Consider the following 18,168-nt stretch of genomic DNA (forward strand, 5'->3'; position numbering starts at 1 on the left):
CTCAGGCGCAGGCATTCTCCTAACCCGCACTGCAAGGCTGCACTGTTAGCTTGAACTAGAGGGGAGACTGGTCAAACTGGGGTGATGATGTTGCAAGGGGCTATGAGCACCTGCAGCAGTGACTGCTTCATGGCCAGCTTTAGCAAGAAGATTGTACAATGTGCCCAGTCATCCAGCTGTTCTGCAGTTCACTGAAATACTCATTAGTTTGCAGTCTGTGTCCGAGTGGTAAAAAACTCTGGAACATGTGCTGGCACTTTCATACTTCTGCATTGCTTGAGTGGGCAGATAAGCTAGAGACCTGACTCCAAGCCTGTCAATGTGGCTGTCCCTGAACTGTCTCAGCTGTGGAGGAATGGTCACCCTATACAAGGTTTCCCTAATGTGTGGTCGCTTCCCTCCCCCACCCCCGCATGTGCTTGTGCATCACTATCAGACTGGACTGCCTTACCCCCCAATTCACCTCAGATATAGTACAGCCCTTGCACCCCCAAAGCTGCCCCACAACGTGCTGCCTTGCCCTCTCAACACGCCCCAACAGTAGTGCAGCCCTTGCCCTGGCACCGCAGTATCAGCCAGCCAGGAAGAAGCGACTTGCCCCTGCCCTCACCTGAATGCGCAGCGCCTCACTTTTGAAGTCCAGCGGGCGACCCTTGTGAGCGCTGCGCAATGTTAGTGTGCACTCACCTCCGAGTTCGCCTTGAAGTTCAGCTCACCAGGTGCATGACTTTTAAATGCTGTAGTGAAACGCATTGCATGTCAACATGCCGGGTTGATCCAGCGTGGGGGGATGATTCTGCTGGGTAGGGTTTATAATGATATGCAGATGTATTAAAAGGACATTCTCGATATCCGGCAGTAGGAATCGCGGCCTGCCATTGATGGGCGGAGCAGACTGGTTTCACGACATCGTGAAATCAATTTTTGGCCTTCCCGCCATATTGTCCACTCACGCCCTCCGTGACCACCAATGCCAATGGGGACAGAAAATTCTGGCCAATGTCTGCTTTATTAACTTTATTTAATGCACGTAATTGTTGTACGGTAATGAAATAAGTTAATAGTCTTGAAATACAACTGGTAACAGTTATGGCCTCACATAATTTGAGTTCAAGCAATATCATTAGTATTATTCCAATGTTGATGATTAACTAGCTCAAAATAATCCACTGCACCTTCAACCAGGCATGTTAGGAATAAATCATAATAGCCGGAAAATGGAAAGTGTTTTGCTTTCTTTGCAAGAACCACAATTAAACCATGAGATAGTCTCCCAGAACTCTAACATATTACCACATGCATAAATCTATTGGTATTGCAAATTTTATTTTTACTGTCCTGCAGATGTAACTGGAGCTCTGGACCTAATGTGCAAAAATTTGAAAGACTACGTTGCTAAAGGGAGAAATAATGTTTTTGTTTAACTGCTGCAGATGGTTTAAATCAATTTTTTTTTTCACATGGATGTAAAAGATTAGGTTTGTCTGGTTGAATATGAGAGTGACTGACAGTTTTCTTGCAGTCCTATCTATACATGCATATGAATACAAGACAAAAAGCTGCCCCAATAGAAATATGGAACTGAAGGCTGTCAGGAGGGTTTGGTTTTACATTCTAAGTGGACGAAGAAAATGACTGAGCTGACCTGGCGTTAACAGCTGCACAAGGAGCATTGCCTTTCAGTTTCTAGGAAATGAATGCAAGTCCATTGGTGGCCACCATAGTAATATTGTAAACAAAAACAGAAATACCTGGAAAAACTCAGCAGGTTTGGCAACGTCGGCGGAGAAGAACAAAGTTGACGTTTCGAGTCCTCATGACCCTTCAACAGAACTAAATAAAAATAGAAGAGGGGTGAAATATAAGACGGTTTAAGGTGGGGGGCTGGGGGGAGAGAAGTGGGGGGGGTGGTGGTTGTAGGGACAAGCAAGCACTGATAGGAGCAGATAATCAAAAGATGTCACAGACAAAAGAACAAGGAGGTATTGAAGGTGGTGATATTATCTAAAAGAATGTGCTAATTAAGAATGGATGCCAGGACACGCAAGGTACAGATAGCTCTAGTGGGGGTGGGGTGAAATAAGACTAAAAGAGCATAAAAGGTATAGATTTTCTGCGACTAGATTTAAAAATAATGGAAATAGATGGGAAAAGAAAAATCTATATAAATTATTGGAAAAAAACAAAAGGGAGGGGGAAGAAATGGAAAGGGGGTGGGGATGGAGGAGGGAGATCAAGATCTAAAGTTGTTGAACTCAATATTCAGTCCGGAAGTCCTAGTCGGAAGATGAGGTGCTGTTCCTCCAGTTTGCATTGAGCTTCACTGGAACAATGCAGCAAGCCAAGGACAGACATGTGGGCAAGAGAGCAGGGTGGGGTGTTAAAATGGCAAGCGACAGGGAGGTCTGGGTCGTTCTTGCGGACAGACCGAAGGTGTTCTGCAAAGTGGTCGCCCAGTCTGCGTTTGGTCTCTCCAATGTAGAGGAGACCGCTTTGGGAGCAACGAATGCAGTAGACTAAGTTGGGGGAAATGCTGCTTCACTTGAAAGGAGTGTTTGGGCCCTTGGCTGGTGAGGAGAGAGGAAGTGAAGGAGCAGGTTGCATATTTTGCGTACGCATGGGGAGGTGCCATAGGTGGGGGTTGAGGAGTAGGGGGTGATGGAGGAGTGGACCAGGGTGCCACGGAGGGAACGATCCCTATGGAATGCCGCCGGGCCGGGGGCGGGGTGGTGGTGGTGAAGTGAAGATGCGTTTGGTGGTGGCCTCATGCTGGAGTTGGCGGAAATGGCGGAGAATGATCCTTTGAATGCGGAGGCTGTGGGGTGATAAATGAGGACAAGGGGGACCCTATCATGTTTCTGGGAGGGAGGAGAAGGCGTGAGGGCGGATGCGCGGGAGATGGGCCAGACACGGTTGAGGGCCCTGTCAACGACCGTGGGTGGGAAACCTCGGTTAAGGAAGAAAGAGCACAGTCAAAGGAACTGTTTTTGAAGGTAGCATCATCAGAACAGATGCGACGGAGGCGAACGAACTGAGATGGCATCCTTACAGGAAGCGGGCTGTGAGGAGCTGTAGTCGAGGTAGCTGTGGGACTCGGTAGGCTTGTAATGGATATTGGTGGACAGTCTATCACCAGAAATTGAGACAGAGAGGTCAAGGAAGGGAAGGGAAGTGTCAGAGATGGACCATGTGAAAATGATGGAGGGGTGGAGATTGGAAGCAAAATTAATAAATTTTTCCAAGTCCCGACAAGAGCATGAAGCAGCACCGAAGTAATCATCGATGTACCGGAGAAAGAGTTGTGGGAGGGGGCCAGAGTAGGACTGGAACAAGGAATGTTCCACATACCCAATAAAGAGACAGGCATAGGTGGGGCCAATCTGGGTACCCATAGCCACACCTTTTATTTGGAGGAAATGAGAGGAGTTAAAGGAGAAATTGTTCAGTGTGAGAACAAGTTCAGCCAGACGGAAGAGTAGTGGTGGATGGGAATTATTCGGGCCTCTGTTCGAGGAAGAAGCGGAGAGCCCTCAGACCATCCTGGTGGGGGATGGAGGTGTCGAGGGATTGGATGTCCATAGTGAAGAGGAGGCGGTTGGGGCCAGGGAACTGGAAATTGTTGATGTGACTTATGGTGTCAGAGGAATCACGGATGTAGGTAGGAAGGGACTGGACAAGGGGAGAGAGAAGGGAGTCAAAATAACGAGAAATGAGTTCCGTGGGGCAGGAACAGGCTGACACAATCGGTCTACCGGGACAGTCCTGTTTGTGGATTTTGGGTAGGAGGTAGAAGTGGGCTGCCCGAGATTGGATGACTAACAGGTTGGAAGCTGTGGGAGGAAGATCTCTAGAGTAGATGAGGTCAGTGACAGTCCTGGAAACGATGGCTTGATGTTCAATGGTGGGGTCATGGTCCAGGGAGAGGTAGGAGGAAGTGTCTGCGAGTTGACGCTCAGCCTCCACAAGGTAGAGGTCAGTGCGTCAGATAAGAACAGCACCACCCTTGTCAGCAGGTTTAATGACAATGTTAGGGTTGGACCTGAAAGAACGGAGTGCAGTAAGTTCAGAGAGAGACAGGTTAGAATGGGTGAGAGGAGCAGAGAAATTGAGACGAGTAATGTCACGCCAACAGTTCTCAATGAAAAGATCAAGAGAAGGTAAGAGTCCAGAGGGAGGGGTTCAGGTGGAGGGAGAATATTGGAGGTGGGTAAAAGGATCCGTTGAACAGGGAGAGGATTCCTGCCCAAAAAAGTGAGCCCGGAGACGAAGACGGCTTTAGAAGAGTTCAGCATTGTGCCGAGCCCAAAATTCATTGAGATGAGGGCATAAGGGTATGAAACTAAGTCCTTTGCTGTGCACCGAACGTTCAGCGTCGGAGAGGGGAAGGTCAGGGGGTATATTGAATACACGGCCGGGGCTGGGATTGGAAGATGGGGTGGGGTCGGAGGGACAGGCAGGGTGGAGGGTCCTAGATGGGTGTTAGTGTCGATGAGTTGTTGGAGCTTGCGTTCCTTAGCACTTGAGAGTAAGAGAAAAAGTTTCTTGTTGAGGCGTCAGATGAGACGAAGAATAAAATGAAACTGGGGGCACGCACAGCTTTGAAAAAGGGTGCGGCGGTGCTGCTGGAGGGCGAGGTCGAGTGTGTTCATATGGCGCAGCATGGCACTGAGTGTGGATCTCAGAATGCGATGGGAATAGCAGTCCGAGAAACGTTTTATGTGCCGGAGATACCTGTAATCCTGGGTGGGTTCGAAACATGAGGGATGGAATTTCAGTTGAAATCCACGTGGGGTAAGTCGGAGGTGGAGACAGTCACTGAGAAAGGAGATATGGCTGTGAAAGCGGGTTTTAGTTCTCACCTTGTAAAATACCAGGAGAGAAATGGAAAGCAATGAAGGTGAACAAGGCAAAAGAGAGATATGGAAATCCTGTCAGAGAGAAGAGCAATACTTCTTCAAGGTAGGCATTTCTTGAAGAGAAGTGGCAGCCAATTAAACACAGAGATAAAAACAAAAAACTGCAGATGCTGGAAATCCAAAACAAAAACAGAAATACCTGGAAAAACTCAGCAGGTCTGGCAGCATCGGCGGAGAAGAACAAAGTTGACGTTTTGAGTCCTTCAACAGAACTAAGTAAAAATAGAAGAGGGGTGAAATATAAGCTGGTTTAAGGTGGGGGAGAGAAGTGGGGGGGTGGTGGTTGTAGGGACAAGCAAGCAGTGATAGGAGCAGATAATCAAAAGATGTCACAGACAAAAGAACAAGGAGGTGTTGAAGATGGTGATATTATCTGAAGGAATGTGCTAATTAAGAATGGATGGCAGGACACACAAGGTACAGCTCTAGTGGGAGTGGGGAGAAATAAGACTAAAAGAGCATAAAAGGTATAGATTTAAAAATAATGGAAATAGGTGGGAAAAGAAAAATCTATATAAATTATTGGAAAAAACAAAAGGGAGGGGGAAGAAATGGAAAGGGGGTGGGGATGGAGGAGGGAGTTCAAGATCTAAAGTTGTTGAATTCGTTATTCAGTCCGGAAGGCTGTAAAGTGCCTAGTTGGAAGATGAGGTGCTGTTCTTCACTGGAACAATGCAGGGTGGAGTGTAAAAATGGCAAGCGACAGGGAGATCTGGGTCATTCTTGCGGACAGACCGAAGGTGTTCTGCAAAGCGGTCGCCCAGTCTACGTTTGGTCTCTCTAATGTAGAGGAGACTGCATTGGGAGCAACGAATGCAGTAGACTAAGTTGGGGGAAATGCAAGTGAAATGCTGCTTCACTTGAAAGGGGTGTTTGGGCCCTTGGCCGGTGAGGAGAGAGGAAGTGAAGGGGCAGGTGTTGCATATTTTGCGTATGCATGGGGTGGTGCCGTAGATGGGGGTTGAGGAGTAGGGGGTGATGGAGGAGTGGACCAGGATGTCATGGAGGGAACGATCCCTACGGAATGCTGCCAGAGGTGGTGAAGGGAAGATATGTTTGGTGGTGGCATCATGCTGGAGCTGGTGGAAATGGCGGAGGATGATCCTTTGAATGTGGAGGCTGGTGGGGTGATAAGTGAGGACAAGGGGGACCCTATCATGTTTCTGGGAGGGAGGAGAAGGCGTGAGGGCGGATGCGCGGGAGATGGGCCAGACACGGTGGAGGGCCCTGTCAACGACCGTGGGTAGAAAACCTCGGTTAAGGAAGATGGAGGAATAGTAATATTGTAATTTGTTATATTTTTTGGAGAAAACTTGGGATTTTGTTTCAGATGCTTTGTGATTTACGGTGTCACCTGAATTCCCTATTTGTGTCACAAGAAATTTGTGCTCAAAAAATGTTTCAAGTGTAAACCATTCAAATTAACTTTACTCTTGCTGCTTGATCTTTAACCTGAGGAAATTGGTTCTTAATGGGTTGAAATAAATGTTTAGCATCAATCAGTTTTAGAAAACTAAGCACATTTCTGTCAATAAGATTGATCTTTTGTGTTTTCATATTACCTGGTCAGGCAGTAGCTTATCATTTGATGCATTTTATTTTAGCTTACTTGCATGTTACTTCTGCACTGTATTTTAAAAGCAAATTTATTCCGGAATCTCACCATGTAGCGGTAACAGGATGTGAATGGCTGAACTAACACTTCCACAATGCCTGGGTACTGGTCCCTTCAACACATTCTGCAGGCAATTCATCTGCCAATATATATTTGACATGACCGATTAAGATCTGATTGACAACTTCATTTTACTTTTTTATATTCTATGGAGGTAACAATTGGGTCGGCAGAATCGTCACATTGTCCAGCTACATGTGAGATCTTCACCACAATAAGGCAGTATTACAGTATTTTGTTGTTTTTGATCATAAAGAATGCATATGGAACAGGCATTTAGATTTTTTTCAAAGTCCTCTGAGCAGATGAACCTGAGCATTCATTGAATAAAGGGATCCAGACAAAGTGCACTACAGGCTATGAGTTATCCAGTAAATATCATTGCAGTAAATACCTAACAATAGCGAGGGCCTCTCCCTGGCCTGCATATTAGACTTCCCATACCATAAATTTTGCAGATTATAACTTAATACAAGGAAAGTTAGTGTTAAACATCTTATTTTTGTTGGACCATATCACCATTTAAATGTCCAATCTCAGGCTTCCTTTTAAGATTGCCAATGACACAGAGGTCACCTGGTGGGTGATCTCACTTACAGTATGAGCTTTCCCATGCATAGACCACCCACAGCCTCCATTTCTGGTCCAGTATCAGCTCCATTGTGTTATCCAGAATACATTTTATTTTAAGAAGAAAAAGTAAGATGAAAAGTAGTGTGGCATCATGCTCATTAATGTAAGCTAAGTTAATTCTGGAGGACTGCCATGTTAGAACTTAGCTGGCAAAGAAAAATATAAAATAAATATTTCCTTTGAAATATTTTATTGCAAAGCACTGAATTGTATAATATTCATAGCCCTAACTCTGCTTTAACAGGCAGAGATTAGGTGGTCTTGAAGATCCTCACAGCCTCTACCTATATTGTTCTGTGCCGATAATTTGGAAGTGCTGAGTTGTAAATCATAGAGTAGTGCAGTGCAAAAGGTGGCCATTCAACCCATTGAGTCTGTGCTGGCTCTTTCAAAGAGCAATCCAGTTAGTTCCATTCTCCCACTCTTTCCTCATAACCCTGCAATTTTTGATTGTACAACTATTTAACCAATTCCCTTTTGAAGACTTCTATTGAATCTATTTCCACTATCATGTCAGGCAGAGCATTCCAAATCCTCACCACTCGTTGCATAAAAATAAATTCTTATGTTGCCTCTGGTTCTTCCACCAATCATTCTGTACGGGTGCCTTCTTGGCTATCAACCCTTCAGCCATTGGAAACAGTTTTGCTTTATTTACACTATCTAAACCTTTCTTAATTTTAAATAGTTCTATCAAATTCCATCTTAACCTTCTCTGTTCCAAGGAGATCAACCCCAACTTCCCCAGCAACTCCCTGTAAACTGTATTCCCTCATCCATGGGACTACTTTAGATCATGCCACAACTACTTCTTATATGAAAAAAGAAATGCATTGTTATATCTAAAGGCCTTTTGTATTCCTAACTACTTTATGCTGTAATTAATATAATTAACTATATATAAGTAATTAAATAATTACACTTAATAGCCACTCACTGGAAATGCTGAAAAAAAATTGCCACCAAACATATAGTTATGTGCATCACTGTAATTTCTTATATACTGTTATGATCCCGCTGGTGAAACCCTAAACCAAAACAATCCAATTTACTGACTGACCCCCAAATGAAGTGATTACCAGCAAGATTCCAGATTTGTGGCTTTTACTTTAACATAAATCAGAACGGGCACAAATTACACATGAATTAACAGGCAAATGATACTTCAAATACGAAGGTAAATTTCACTTCAAGTAGTCAATATAACGAAGATACATCTTACATAACCACAAGCATTCACATCACCCCCACAAATTTGACAGTACATCACTAGCACAATATGCTGTCTTTATTCATGCAAGATAGGCCAGGAGTCATATCCAACAATGGCTTTCATCTTTGACTTTCGCAGGTATGATTATCATCAGCAAGGCACACTTCTATGAACCCTCTCTCCTTCAGGCCACAACAATCCTGATGATGTAGCTTTCCAGATTTCCTTTTCAGTTGACCAAACAATAACGCCATAGTTTATCGTTTGGTCATTTCTGGGGAAACAGCCAACTCTTTAGTGTCTCTGAACTATTCACACAGAGAGAGCAGCAGGGGGCTGGGGAGTTGGAGAGTGAAGCAGCTGGGTGGGGTTAGAGCAGGACCCAGTCAGACCTGATTAATGTGATAAATTGTTGCAGTTAGTAAGAACAGCAGGTTATGTTCTTTACAACATATATATTTGTAGAACTAATGCTTATTACTTGTTTATAACCCTTTTTTTAAGAACGTGGCGTGTTGTAAAAAAAAGACAGGTGCGTGTGACTTTGAGGATAGAAGGTGGAATAGCATTATATTCTTGAAATAAATCATGGCCAGGATTTTACGGCCCCTCCTGCCCGGCGGGATATTACGGTCCTGCCGAACTGAATAAAGATTTAAGTGGCTAACTGCATCCACCGGGGGGGGGGGGGGGGGGGGGGGGGGGGGGGGGGGGGGGGGAGGGGGGAGACACGCTGCAGTGGGGCCGTAAAATCCTGGCCCATGAGTTTGATTAGATGTCATGCTTTAATGGTCTGGTTTTGGTTCATTAAAACCAAAAATAACACCTTGCATTTAGATTGCACTTTTAATGTAGAAAAGGTCAGTTAAGATGTTGGAAATGTTTTTGAATCAGACTGTTCTTGGAGAGAGGAAACAGGTGCATATTTTTGGATTCCTTTGCATCTGTAAGAGAGGTGAGCTCAGGAGGTAGAATGTCGTAATTGTAGCTTTAAGGAATGTAGTGACTGTAGCTTTAAGACTCATTGTACTGTATAGTATCACGTGACAGTGTGAATGAATCAGCCCGAAGCATGGGAAACCTTAGGGCGGTGTTTGTGTCTAGTTGTGGCTCTTGATGGAAGCATTTAACTGCTGCTGAAGCCCTGTAAATAAAGTTCACTGTTTCCTCTGAGAAACCTGCCTAGAAAATCAAGTCTATAAAATAGAAAGCGTAAATTTCTAACTTGTGTCAGCTTGGCTCAGTGGTAGCAGTCGAGTTTCTGGAACAAAATGTTTGTATTGTGTTATTATATAATTATACAAACATATAGAACAATGATCTGTGCCCCCACCCCCTTTCAAGTTGCAAGGAGTTTTCAAGGGGTCCGCCAAAAATAATGTCATAATCCTCATCTTAAAATGGAAAGTATATCTGCAAGTCTCAGAATTGGTTACAATGCGACTTTGTCTCTCCCCGATTAAAGGAGGTGTACTTTTTTAAAACTTACAAACTGTTATATTTTCCCTCAATGATCTTCTCCAGTCACCAAAAATATCCTCAGCAAAGCTATTTCAGTTGTTTTTCATACTCAAACTCAAAACTTTCCCCATTCCCTCGCATCTGCTTTTAAAAAGAGATGAGTTGGATAAATTTAAAACTTGCTTTTAATATGTGTCTGTTTTTATTGGTCATTATCTTTGGGAGGGACATGTGCACTTTTCCCTCTTCCATTCATTCAAATCGCTGCTGACCATTTCCACACAGCTGTTCAGTGAACTTTGATCATAAGTTTCATAATTTTATCACCAAGTTCTTTAGTATGTCTTAACAATCTGAATGTTGTCTGAGAATTTACCTTCATGAGAGAAAAAAAAACTCAGTACAGGGACCAAGCCTAACAGTCAGTCAGTTTTAGTTTTTAATTCCCCCAAAGTCTGTTATATATATATATTTTTCAATCCAATCGCTTGTGCTTTTTCTAAATTAAACAATCCTCCTTTCATTTTCTTTCTTTCATTGGGTTTTCTCTTTCATTGCCATCTGAGTAATTAATAGAAGCTGCTTTCACTACGTTTGTATTTGCATTGAGATGTGTCCATTCAACAGTCGACTACATATAAAGTATATATGGGGAGATTAAGACAGGATGTGACTACTAATACAAATAATGTCAGCTGTGATATAGGAGCTCCTGGTTTGATGGAGGATCTATACAAATGGCTTGAATCAATTTACTTTCATAGAAAGGTGTGTATGTGTGTGTCTCTGTAGACATTTTTGCATATTTTTAGAAACAAAAGTTGAAGTTGATGTGTTGTGACAGTCAAACCAAATTGCTTGGCAATACATTCAGTTATAGCGGGCTCCTATATTGAAAGTTGTGACAACATTTGACCCAGAAACAATACAGTAAGGAAATTTGTAATTTCTTTAAAACGCCTAGGGAATCTGTAATTGTTTGAAAATGACTTTTAAGAATATTAAATCACTTGTAATTGGATCAATTGTAATTGGATAATAAGACATACTGGTCCATGTGACCTGGAAGCATTACCATCAGGGAAGAAGATAAGACAGAAGCCATGTGGTTGGGCAGATAGGAGAGCTGCAGCAAGGGAAAAATAGAGAAGGCACATTTACAAGGAGTTAAGTGTGTAATGCAGTTATAAGGACAGAAAACTGAAGACAGGGTTAGAGAAGGACTGTGAGTTTGACAATTCCACAGCTATGCTTCAGTGTTGCCAGAGCCGACCAGGTTGTTTAACAAGATTTGTTAGAAGAGTCAGATTAAATAGTCACCAGGGAATCTGTGCCATCAAGACTGTTGTGAACCTAGCTAAGGAAGTTCTGCAAGAGTGTGCATTTCAAGTAACAACTCTCTCCAGTGGACTCAGACGGAGTGAGCTACATTGCAAGTGACCCAAGGACCAAATCCATTAAGTGAGAAAAGTGAGAGATCCTACGTTTTGGAGACTGAGTTGGAAAGACTGTGAGACTGCTCATATTTGTGCAGGGAGTGGTATGAATGCTTGTTATTTCATGAGATAGTCTTTGTTTTATCTGCTATTCCAGGTATAATTTATAGTTTGTACAAACCATAATTTGCCTAATAATTAATTTTATTTTACATGTATTCTGATTCATGTGAAAGTAAAATCGACAGAAGTGGAACCTTGTTGGCAATTTCTTCATTTGCGGGCTGCTTGGTAAATTTGGTTATTTTGGTTTACAGTTTTCTTATGGGGATTGTAATCTAGTGTGTGTTGTGTAATACATGTAAATATATAGCAAAGATATAGGCCTCAACCGATGCCATACCAGCACAGGAGCGTCCCAGGTAAATGGCTGGGCTTTGTCCTGAGTTGAACAGCAGTAAGGATTCCTCCAGCATCAGTTGGAAGGGTAAAACAAAGTTAGCCAGGATTGCCACTCCTGATCGACATCCAGTGACCTCTGTTGGAAAGTGCATTTATCTGAACATTACATGAGGCAGAATCATGTTGGCTACGGTGCAACTAAATATGGCACTGATTCTTCTGCAGCACTGAAATGTTTGTCCCATTTAGCATGACATACTTAAGCAGAGCTGGGTTTTCAGCAATGATACAAATGAATACAAAGTACTGAGTCATGGTGAGCATTCACCACGACATGTACGTGACTTGTCAAAGATAGTTCCACATCTTGACAGAATTGTTGCTCATCACCGGCAACCAGTTTCGCAACAATTAAAACAAAAACAATAAAAAATACATTTAGTTGTATAATCTTTATACAGAAGAATACTTGTGTTAATAGGAGTTCGTGGAACATTTTTAACAAGGGAGGAGGCCTCAAAAGCAAAAATGTTGAGAACCCTTGTTTAGAGAACCAAATATGCTATTCCTGCCACCCTCTGAGTCAGAAGATACCCAAATGCTAGGGTATGAGCACATAATCTAAGCTGACACTTCATTGTGGTACTGAGGTAGTGTTGCATTGCCAGTTGAGATGTTAAACTGAGATCCTATCTGCCTGTCGGGTGGACATGTCAATGGACACTCTTTGAAGAAGAACATGGGAGTTCTGCTGAACATTTACCCCCTCAGCCAATACCACAAGAAACAGATTAACTGGCCAGTTAATTCATAAGTTCAGCTCCAGAAATTGCATGAAAGCTTTGGAGACCTGGCATAACATGCAGCTGTCCCAAGCATAATGTAGAGGTCCCTTAATATTATGCTGTTTGCTGTTGCAATGACAGAGTTGGAAGGGCTTTACCAATTAGTAGTGCTAAGGGTACTGATGATGCCTCTTTAAACTAACATACAGCTATCCTAATGTACTTTTGTCAAACATACATTCCATGGAGGTGCTTTTAAGACTATTATAACCCTTTAGGGGAGTGACAGAATACCAAAACCATACTGAGCTTAATTGTCCAGTGAGTGTGCAGTTGAAAGCCCCTGTAGATGACAAATCCAAAATGAGAAGCTCTTATTGTGTCTAAAATAATTTAATTTGTTCACATTTTAAAATGTTACACATTGTTCAAAAGCATGACATTGGAACAATCTGAACCTTTGCAACAAAGCATGCCACTCACCCCAAAGGAAAGACAGATTTTTAGTGTGTGTACTACTGGGATCATGTTACATAGGGTTTGCAGCAGTAAAGCAGTGCTTCCTCACAGCCATTTCCACATTTCCCCTCATATATAAAAATAATTGTAGGACCATAGGTAAATGTAGCAGCAGACCCCACTTTGGCCTTACAATATCATATTGTAGTTCAGCATTTTGACAGCTGTCAGTTCAGGAGTTCATTCCAGCCTCATTAGACGACTCACTTTACCTATTTATCATAAGGCCAGGCATACTTAATTTTTCCCTTCCTGACAGGGGACTTTGAGCAAACAGTTAGGGATGGAGGAATACACAGCATTATACACAGTAACAAGAAACATACCTGATGCATTGTAAATTCATGACCTATTCAAAATGTACTCCACATCATTTCTTGCCTCCACAAGTAGGAATAGGCATGGTATATGCAAATAATCCACAGTATGCTCTCAAATTTATTTAGCTATTTCTAATGGTAATTTTCCAGTCTGAAGCAGTGCCTGGCAGGGCACATTTGAAATAAGAAAGCAAGTAGTGTCTTTTTGTATTTATACCTAAGAACCAGTGAATGAAATAATTGCTCGGACTAGCAATTGCGTATGAACAGGAGTATTATTTAATCCCTCTAATCTGTTCGGCCATTCAATGAGATCATGTTTGATCTGTCTAACTCCATATACCCACCTTAATACCTTTAGACAACAATAATCCTATCATTGTCAAATTTAAAGTTAACAATTGACCTAACATCAACTACCTTGGCAAGAGAGTTCTAAACTTTGAACACCCTTTGTATATAGAAGTTTTTCCCAGCTTCACTCCTGAAATCCAAATACTGCGGATGTTGGAAATCTGAAATAAAAACAGAAAATGCTAGAGATATTCAGCGGGCCTGGTAACATCTAAGGAGCAACCAATAGAGTTAAGAGGCTGAATTTTCACTTTGAGAGCAGGAAACAGGCATTCGGACTGCTTCCAGGTCCTGAACCCATCCCTGGGGAATACAATTGCTCTTTGGGAATTTCATGGAGGTGCCCCTTTAATTGGCATTGAGACAGGTTCCGTGTCCAAGTAAGAGTGGCAGGTGAGCTTTCAAAGTTGCAGGGCCAATCGGAGACCTTCCAGCTTGAGAACAGCAGCAGCCTGCAATAGAGAATAAGCAACTGAGAGGGTGCTTCAAGATGATGTTGACCTCTTACAAACCTTTTAAAAATTTTAAGTAAAAAGCAGATATAACAGCCAGGCCACCGCTGTGCCCTTCGTGGCTATCTCCAATAAGAGAGAACCCAAGCATCTCCCCTTGACATTCAATGGCATTACCAACACTGAATTCCCCGCTACCAACATCCTGGGGGTTACCATTGACCAGAAACTGAACTGGACTAGTCATATCAATACTGTGGCTACAAGAGCAGGTCAGAGGCTCGGAATCCAGTGGCAGGCCTCAAACCCTCCTTACCTGCCTGGATGTGGCAAAGGCCAGCCTGCGGAGGGATTGAAACTCTGCACCACACCCCCACTCCCGCACAAAGGTGGCTTGCCTGTTGTACGTGCTTGTTATTAGAAATTGCCTCTAAGCAATTAAACTGCACACACACACACACAACCACCCCCCCCCCCCCCCCCCCCCCCCCCCCCCCCCCCCCCCCCCCCCCCCCCCCCCCCCCCCCCCCCCCCCAACCTGACCCTGCTGGGTTGGGAAAATACACGCCAACTGGAAAACCCAAGTCAGCCTCCTTTAAGTGTGTTTAACAGGGTCCTTAAAGAGCCTAACTGGCTGCCCAGTTATGGGCCACGAACCCTGCTCGGCAAGAATGGCCAATGCGGGAACCAGGTTACCTGCATGCTGGCCGGCACCGGTATTTTTAGGCACTATCTGCTTCCGTTTCCACCATTGGCGGGACTCAGAAATTCTGCCCCTGAACTCTGTTTTTCTCATCAGAAATGCTGCTAGACCTGTTGAGTATTTCCAGCCTTTTCAATTTTTATTTCACTCCTGAAAGTTCCGGCTCAATTTTTAGGCAATGGGCGGAATTGTCCCAGATTTGCACAAAGTGCAGTAATGGGCAGGAAAAAGGATGTTTTACTCGCCGGCCACAATAGCAGATATTCACGAGACCTTCCAGCTTGAGATCAGCTGCAGCCTGTAATGGAGACTAAGCAATTGAGAGGGTGCTTCAAGATGATGGTGACCTCTCTCAAACTTTTAAAAAAATCTTCCCAGCACCTCATTCCAAAAGCATTCCTAGGAAACAATTTGGATCGCCGGTGGGGTGGCCTCTTATTTGCCCTCCCTACCATCACCTCATGCCATCAGTAATCTGGGCACCATATTTAAAAGGTGCCCAATCACAGAGCTAACACTCTTCAAGGGATAGGAAGCTGCTGCAAAGTCTTGGCTGCCAAAGGGAGAAAATATGCTGCCCCCAAATTTAGCGATGCCTCCCTCGAGCGCCTACTGGTGGCACGCCGTGAAGTCCTCTACCCCCGCTCTGGGCGAAGACCAGCACCCCAGCTCACCAATCCAGCATGGGAGGCGGAGGCAGCGGTAGTCAGCGCCAACGCCTTGCGAAAGAGGACAGCTACCATTGCTGAAAGAGGGTGAATGATCTCCTCCGTTCTGCCAGGGTAAGTAACTTATCTCGTCACTCTCAACTCACACACACTCAAACCTATGACACACCCACAGGAATCTCAATCACAGCTAGTTCAAGGGACATCACCATTCCCTCTTTCACACACATCTTCATCTGCCATGTGGATCGCATCGATGGCACCACTCACCACCCACACATGCCAGGCATCCTTATCATCTGGCCTGGCAGGCATCCTGTTTACACTCTCTCCATCTGTTTTCATGCAGGACAAGCTGGCACACAACAAAAGGGAGAAGTCGCAGACAGGTGGAGGATTGCCTGACATCTAAGTCCCCACAGAAAATAGAATCATCCAGCTGGCCGGCGACGTTCCTGTGCTGACAGTGAGGTCAGTGGCACTCAACCTAGTGAGGATGAGCATGCAACATCCATCAGACAACCATGCTGTGAGTGACTTCCCCTGTTCTGCGCTCCCCTGCCATGTACTAATTATCTCTCCTTGCTTTGGCAGGCACAACTGCGAAGCAGCCAAAGGGGTCCATAAACCAGGTCCTCAACTGAAGCCCCAAAGACACCTCAAAGAGGAATCTGATGACACCTTCATTGAAGACCCATCACAACGCTCACCCACACCCTCCACCAGCATCGGGACACACACACCTGTGGGATCATGTTCAAGAGTAGCCTGAGGGCCACAATCTGGTGAGCACATCACACAGCAGGCTGCAGCAAGGACTTCCCAGGTTTCTGGCACTCGGAAGACTGGTGGAAGCCAGAAACCTGCTGAATCCGAGTCAGATGAGGAGCCTCTGGACTTGGTCATACCTCAGTTGCTGGAGCTGCAAAGGCAAGCTCAGGAACATCAAGAAGGGATGTCTGCTGCATTCCTCAGATTGCAAGGCACAATGGAGGAGTCCATCTGCATTCAGTCTGAGGTGATAGTGCTGGCATGCCAATGCACCGAGGTCAACAATGGTAGGATGGCAGTAACCATGGAGACCTTAGTCCAGAACATTGCTCCTGCACAACAGCGCAGGCTGAACTCCATCATTGACGCCATAGCTGGCCTCCAACAGTATCAACGTGAGAGGGGCATGGGGTAGCTCGATCTCATTCCAGCTTCTTCTCCTCAAGGAGTCAGCCAGGGGCCCTCGGCACCCATAGGGAGGAGGATCAGCAGGTGCATACCCTGGGCCATCCACCCAGGTGACTCAGGGAGTATCCAGCCCATCCGAATCCCCTCTTCCCAAGACCACAGCAGCTCCAGCTCCACAGGCTGGGGAGGCTGTCACTGCCACACAGCAGGACCCTGAAAGCAGGTCAGGGTCCTTCAGGTCTTAGCCCTCCAGAGGACGCTGCCGAAGTCATGACAGACAGGGTGTACCAGTCAGTAGGCTGCCTCCACATCCACTGTGGAGGTCAGGGAAGCACCAAGATGTGGAGGCAGGGTTAGGAAGCTTAAGAAGATGTAGATGCATAGCCTGGGCATGGGTATTAATGGCCTGTACTTAATGTTAACTATTTTAAATAAACTCCCAAGAATGTCTCCTGTGGCTACAAGAGCAGGTCAGAGACTAGGAATTGTGCGACGAGTAACTCACCTCCTGACTCCCCAAAGCCTGTCCACCATCTACAAGGCACAAGTCAAGAGTGTGATGGAATATTCCCCACTTGCCTGGATGAGTGCAGCTCCTACAACACTGAAGAAGTTTGACACCACCCAGGACAAAGCAGCCCACTTGATTGGTACCACATCCACAAACATTCACTCCCTCCATCACTGAAGCACAGTTGCAGCAGTGTGCACCATCTATAAGATGCACTGCAGGAATTTGCCAAGGCTCCTTACATGAACCCATGACCACTACCACCTAGAAGGACAAGAACAGCAGATAGATGGGAATACCACCACCTGGAAGTTCCCCTCCAAGACACTCACCATCCTGACTTGGAAATATGTCACCATTCCTTCACTGTCGCTAGGTCAAAATCCTGGAATTCCCTTCCTAACAGCACTGTGGTTATACCTACACCACATGGACTGCAGTGGTTCAAGGAGGCAGCTCACCACCACCTTCTCAAGGGCAATTAGGGACGGGCAATAAATGCTGGCTCATTCAGCGAAGCCCACAACCCGTGAATGAAGTTTTAAAAAAATTGCCTATGGCTCCTTGTTATGATGAGCAGTGTTTGTATCACTCAGATGTGAAACCTTGGTTCCTGCGCAAGATAAAGGCAGGTGTCTCAGTCCAGGGCCGCTTCCCTGTGCAGTATGTAACTTTCAGACCAAAGTGATGGTCCAGCTTCACACTCACTGGACACATTAGTGATGCCTGCCCCTTGATGGTGCTTGTCATTGCTGCCAGAATGTCGTGGGCAGGCATCACAGAGTTCCGTCATTCTCTCTGTGTGCTCTCAGCTTTAAGGGGGTCTGGCCCCTATCTCGTCAGCATCTGTGACCGGTGACACTGTGCTCCTGAAGGGGTCAGGTGCTGAAGGCTGGCAAAGAGTCAGGTGCATTTAAAGTTTCACACCTGCATCACCATAA

General features: G+C 44.8%; 1 protein-coding gene across 4 annotated transcripts in view; it reads left to right on the forward strand.

The window, feature by feature from the left end:
- fbxl7 (F-box and leucine-rich repeat protein 7) overlaps positions 1–18,168 on the forward strand; it is a 391,183-nt gene that overhangs the window by 348,443 nt on the left and 24,572 nt on the right. The window contains exon 1 of one of the 4 annotated variants that reach the window (XM_041183229.1): positions 11,180–11,438. The exons of 2 other annotated variants lie outside the window; for them this stretch is intronic. The gene's annotated coding sequence lies outside the window, so the exon portion shown is untranslated. Of the gene's footprint in view, positions 1–11,179; positions 11,439–18,168 lie in introns of those variants that run through there. One more of the 4 variants, XM_041183230.1, reaches the window with a different exon arrangement.

This window comes from Carcharodon carcharias, chromosome 3 (genome assembly GCF_017639515.1).
Source record: "Carcharodon carcharias isolate sCarCar2 chromosome 3, sCarCar2.pri, whole genome shotgun sequence".
Taxonomy (NCBI): domain Eukaryota; kingdom Metazoa; phylum Chordata; class Chondrichthyes; order Lamniformes; family Lamnidae; genus Carcharodon; species Carcharodon carcharias.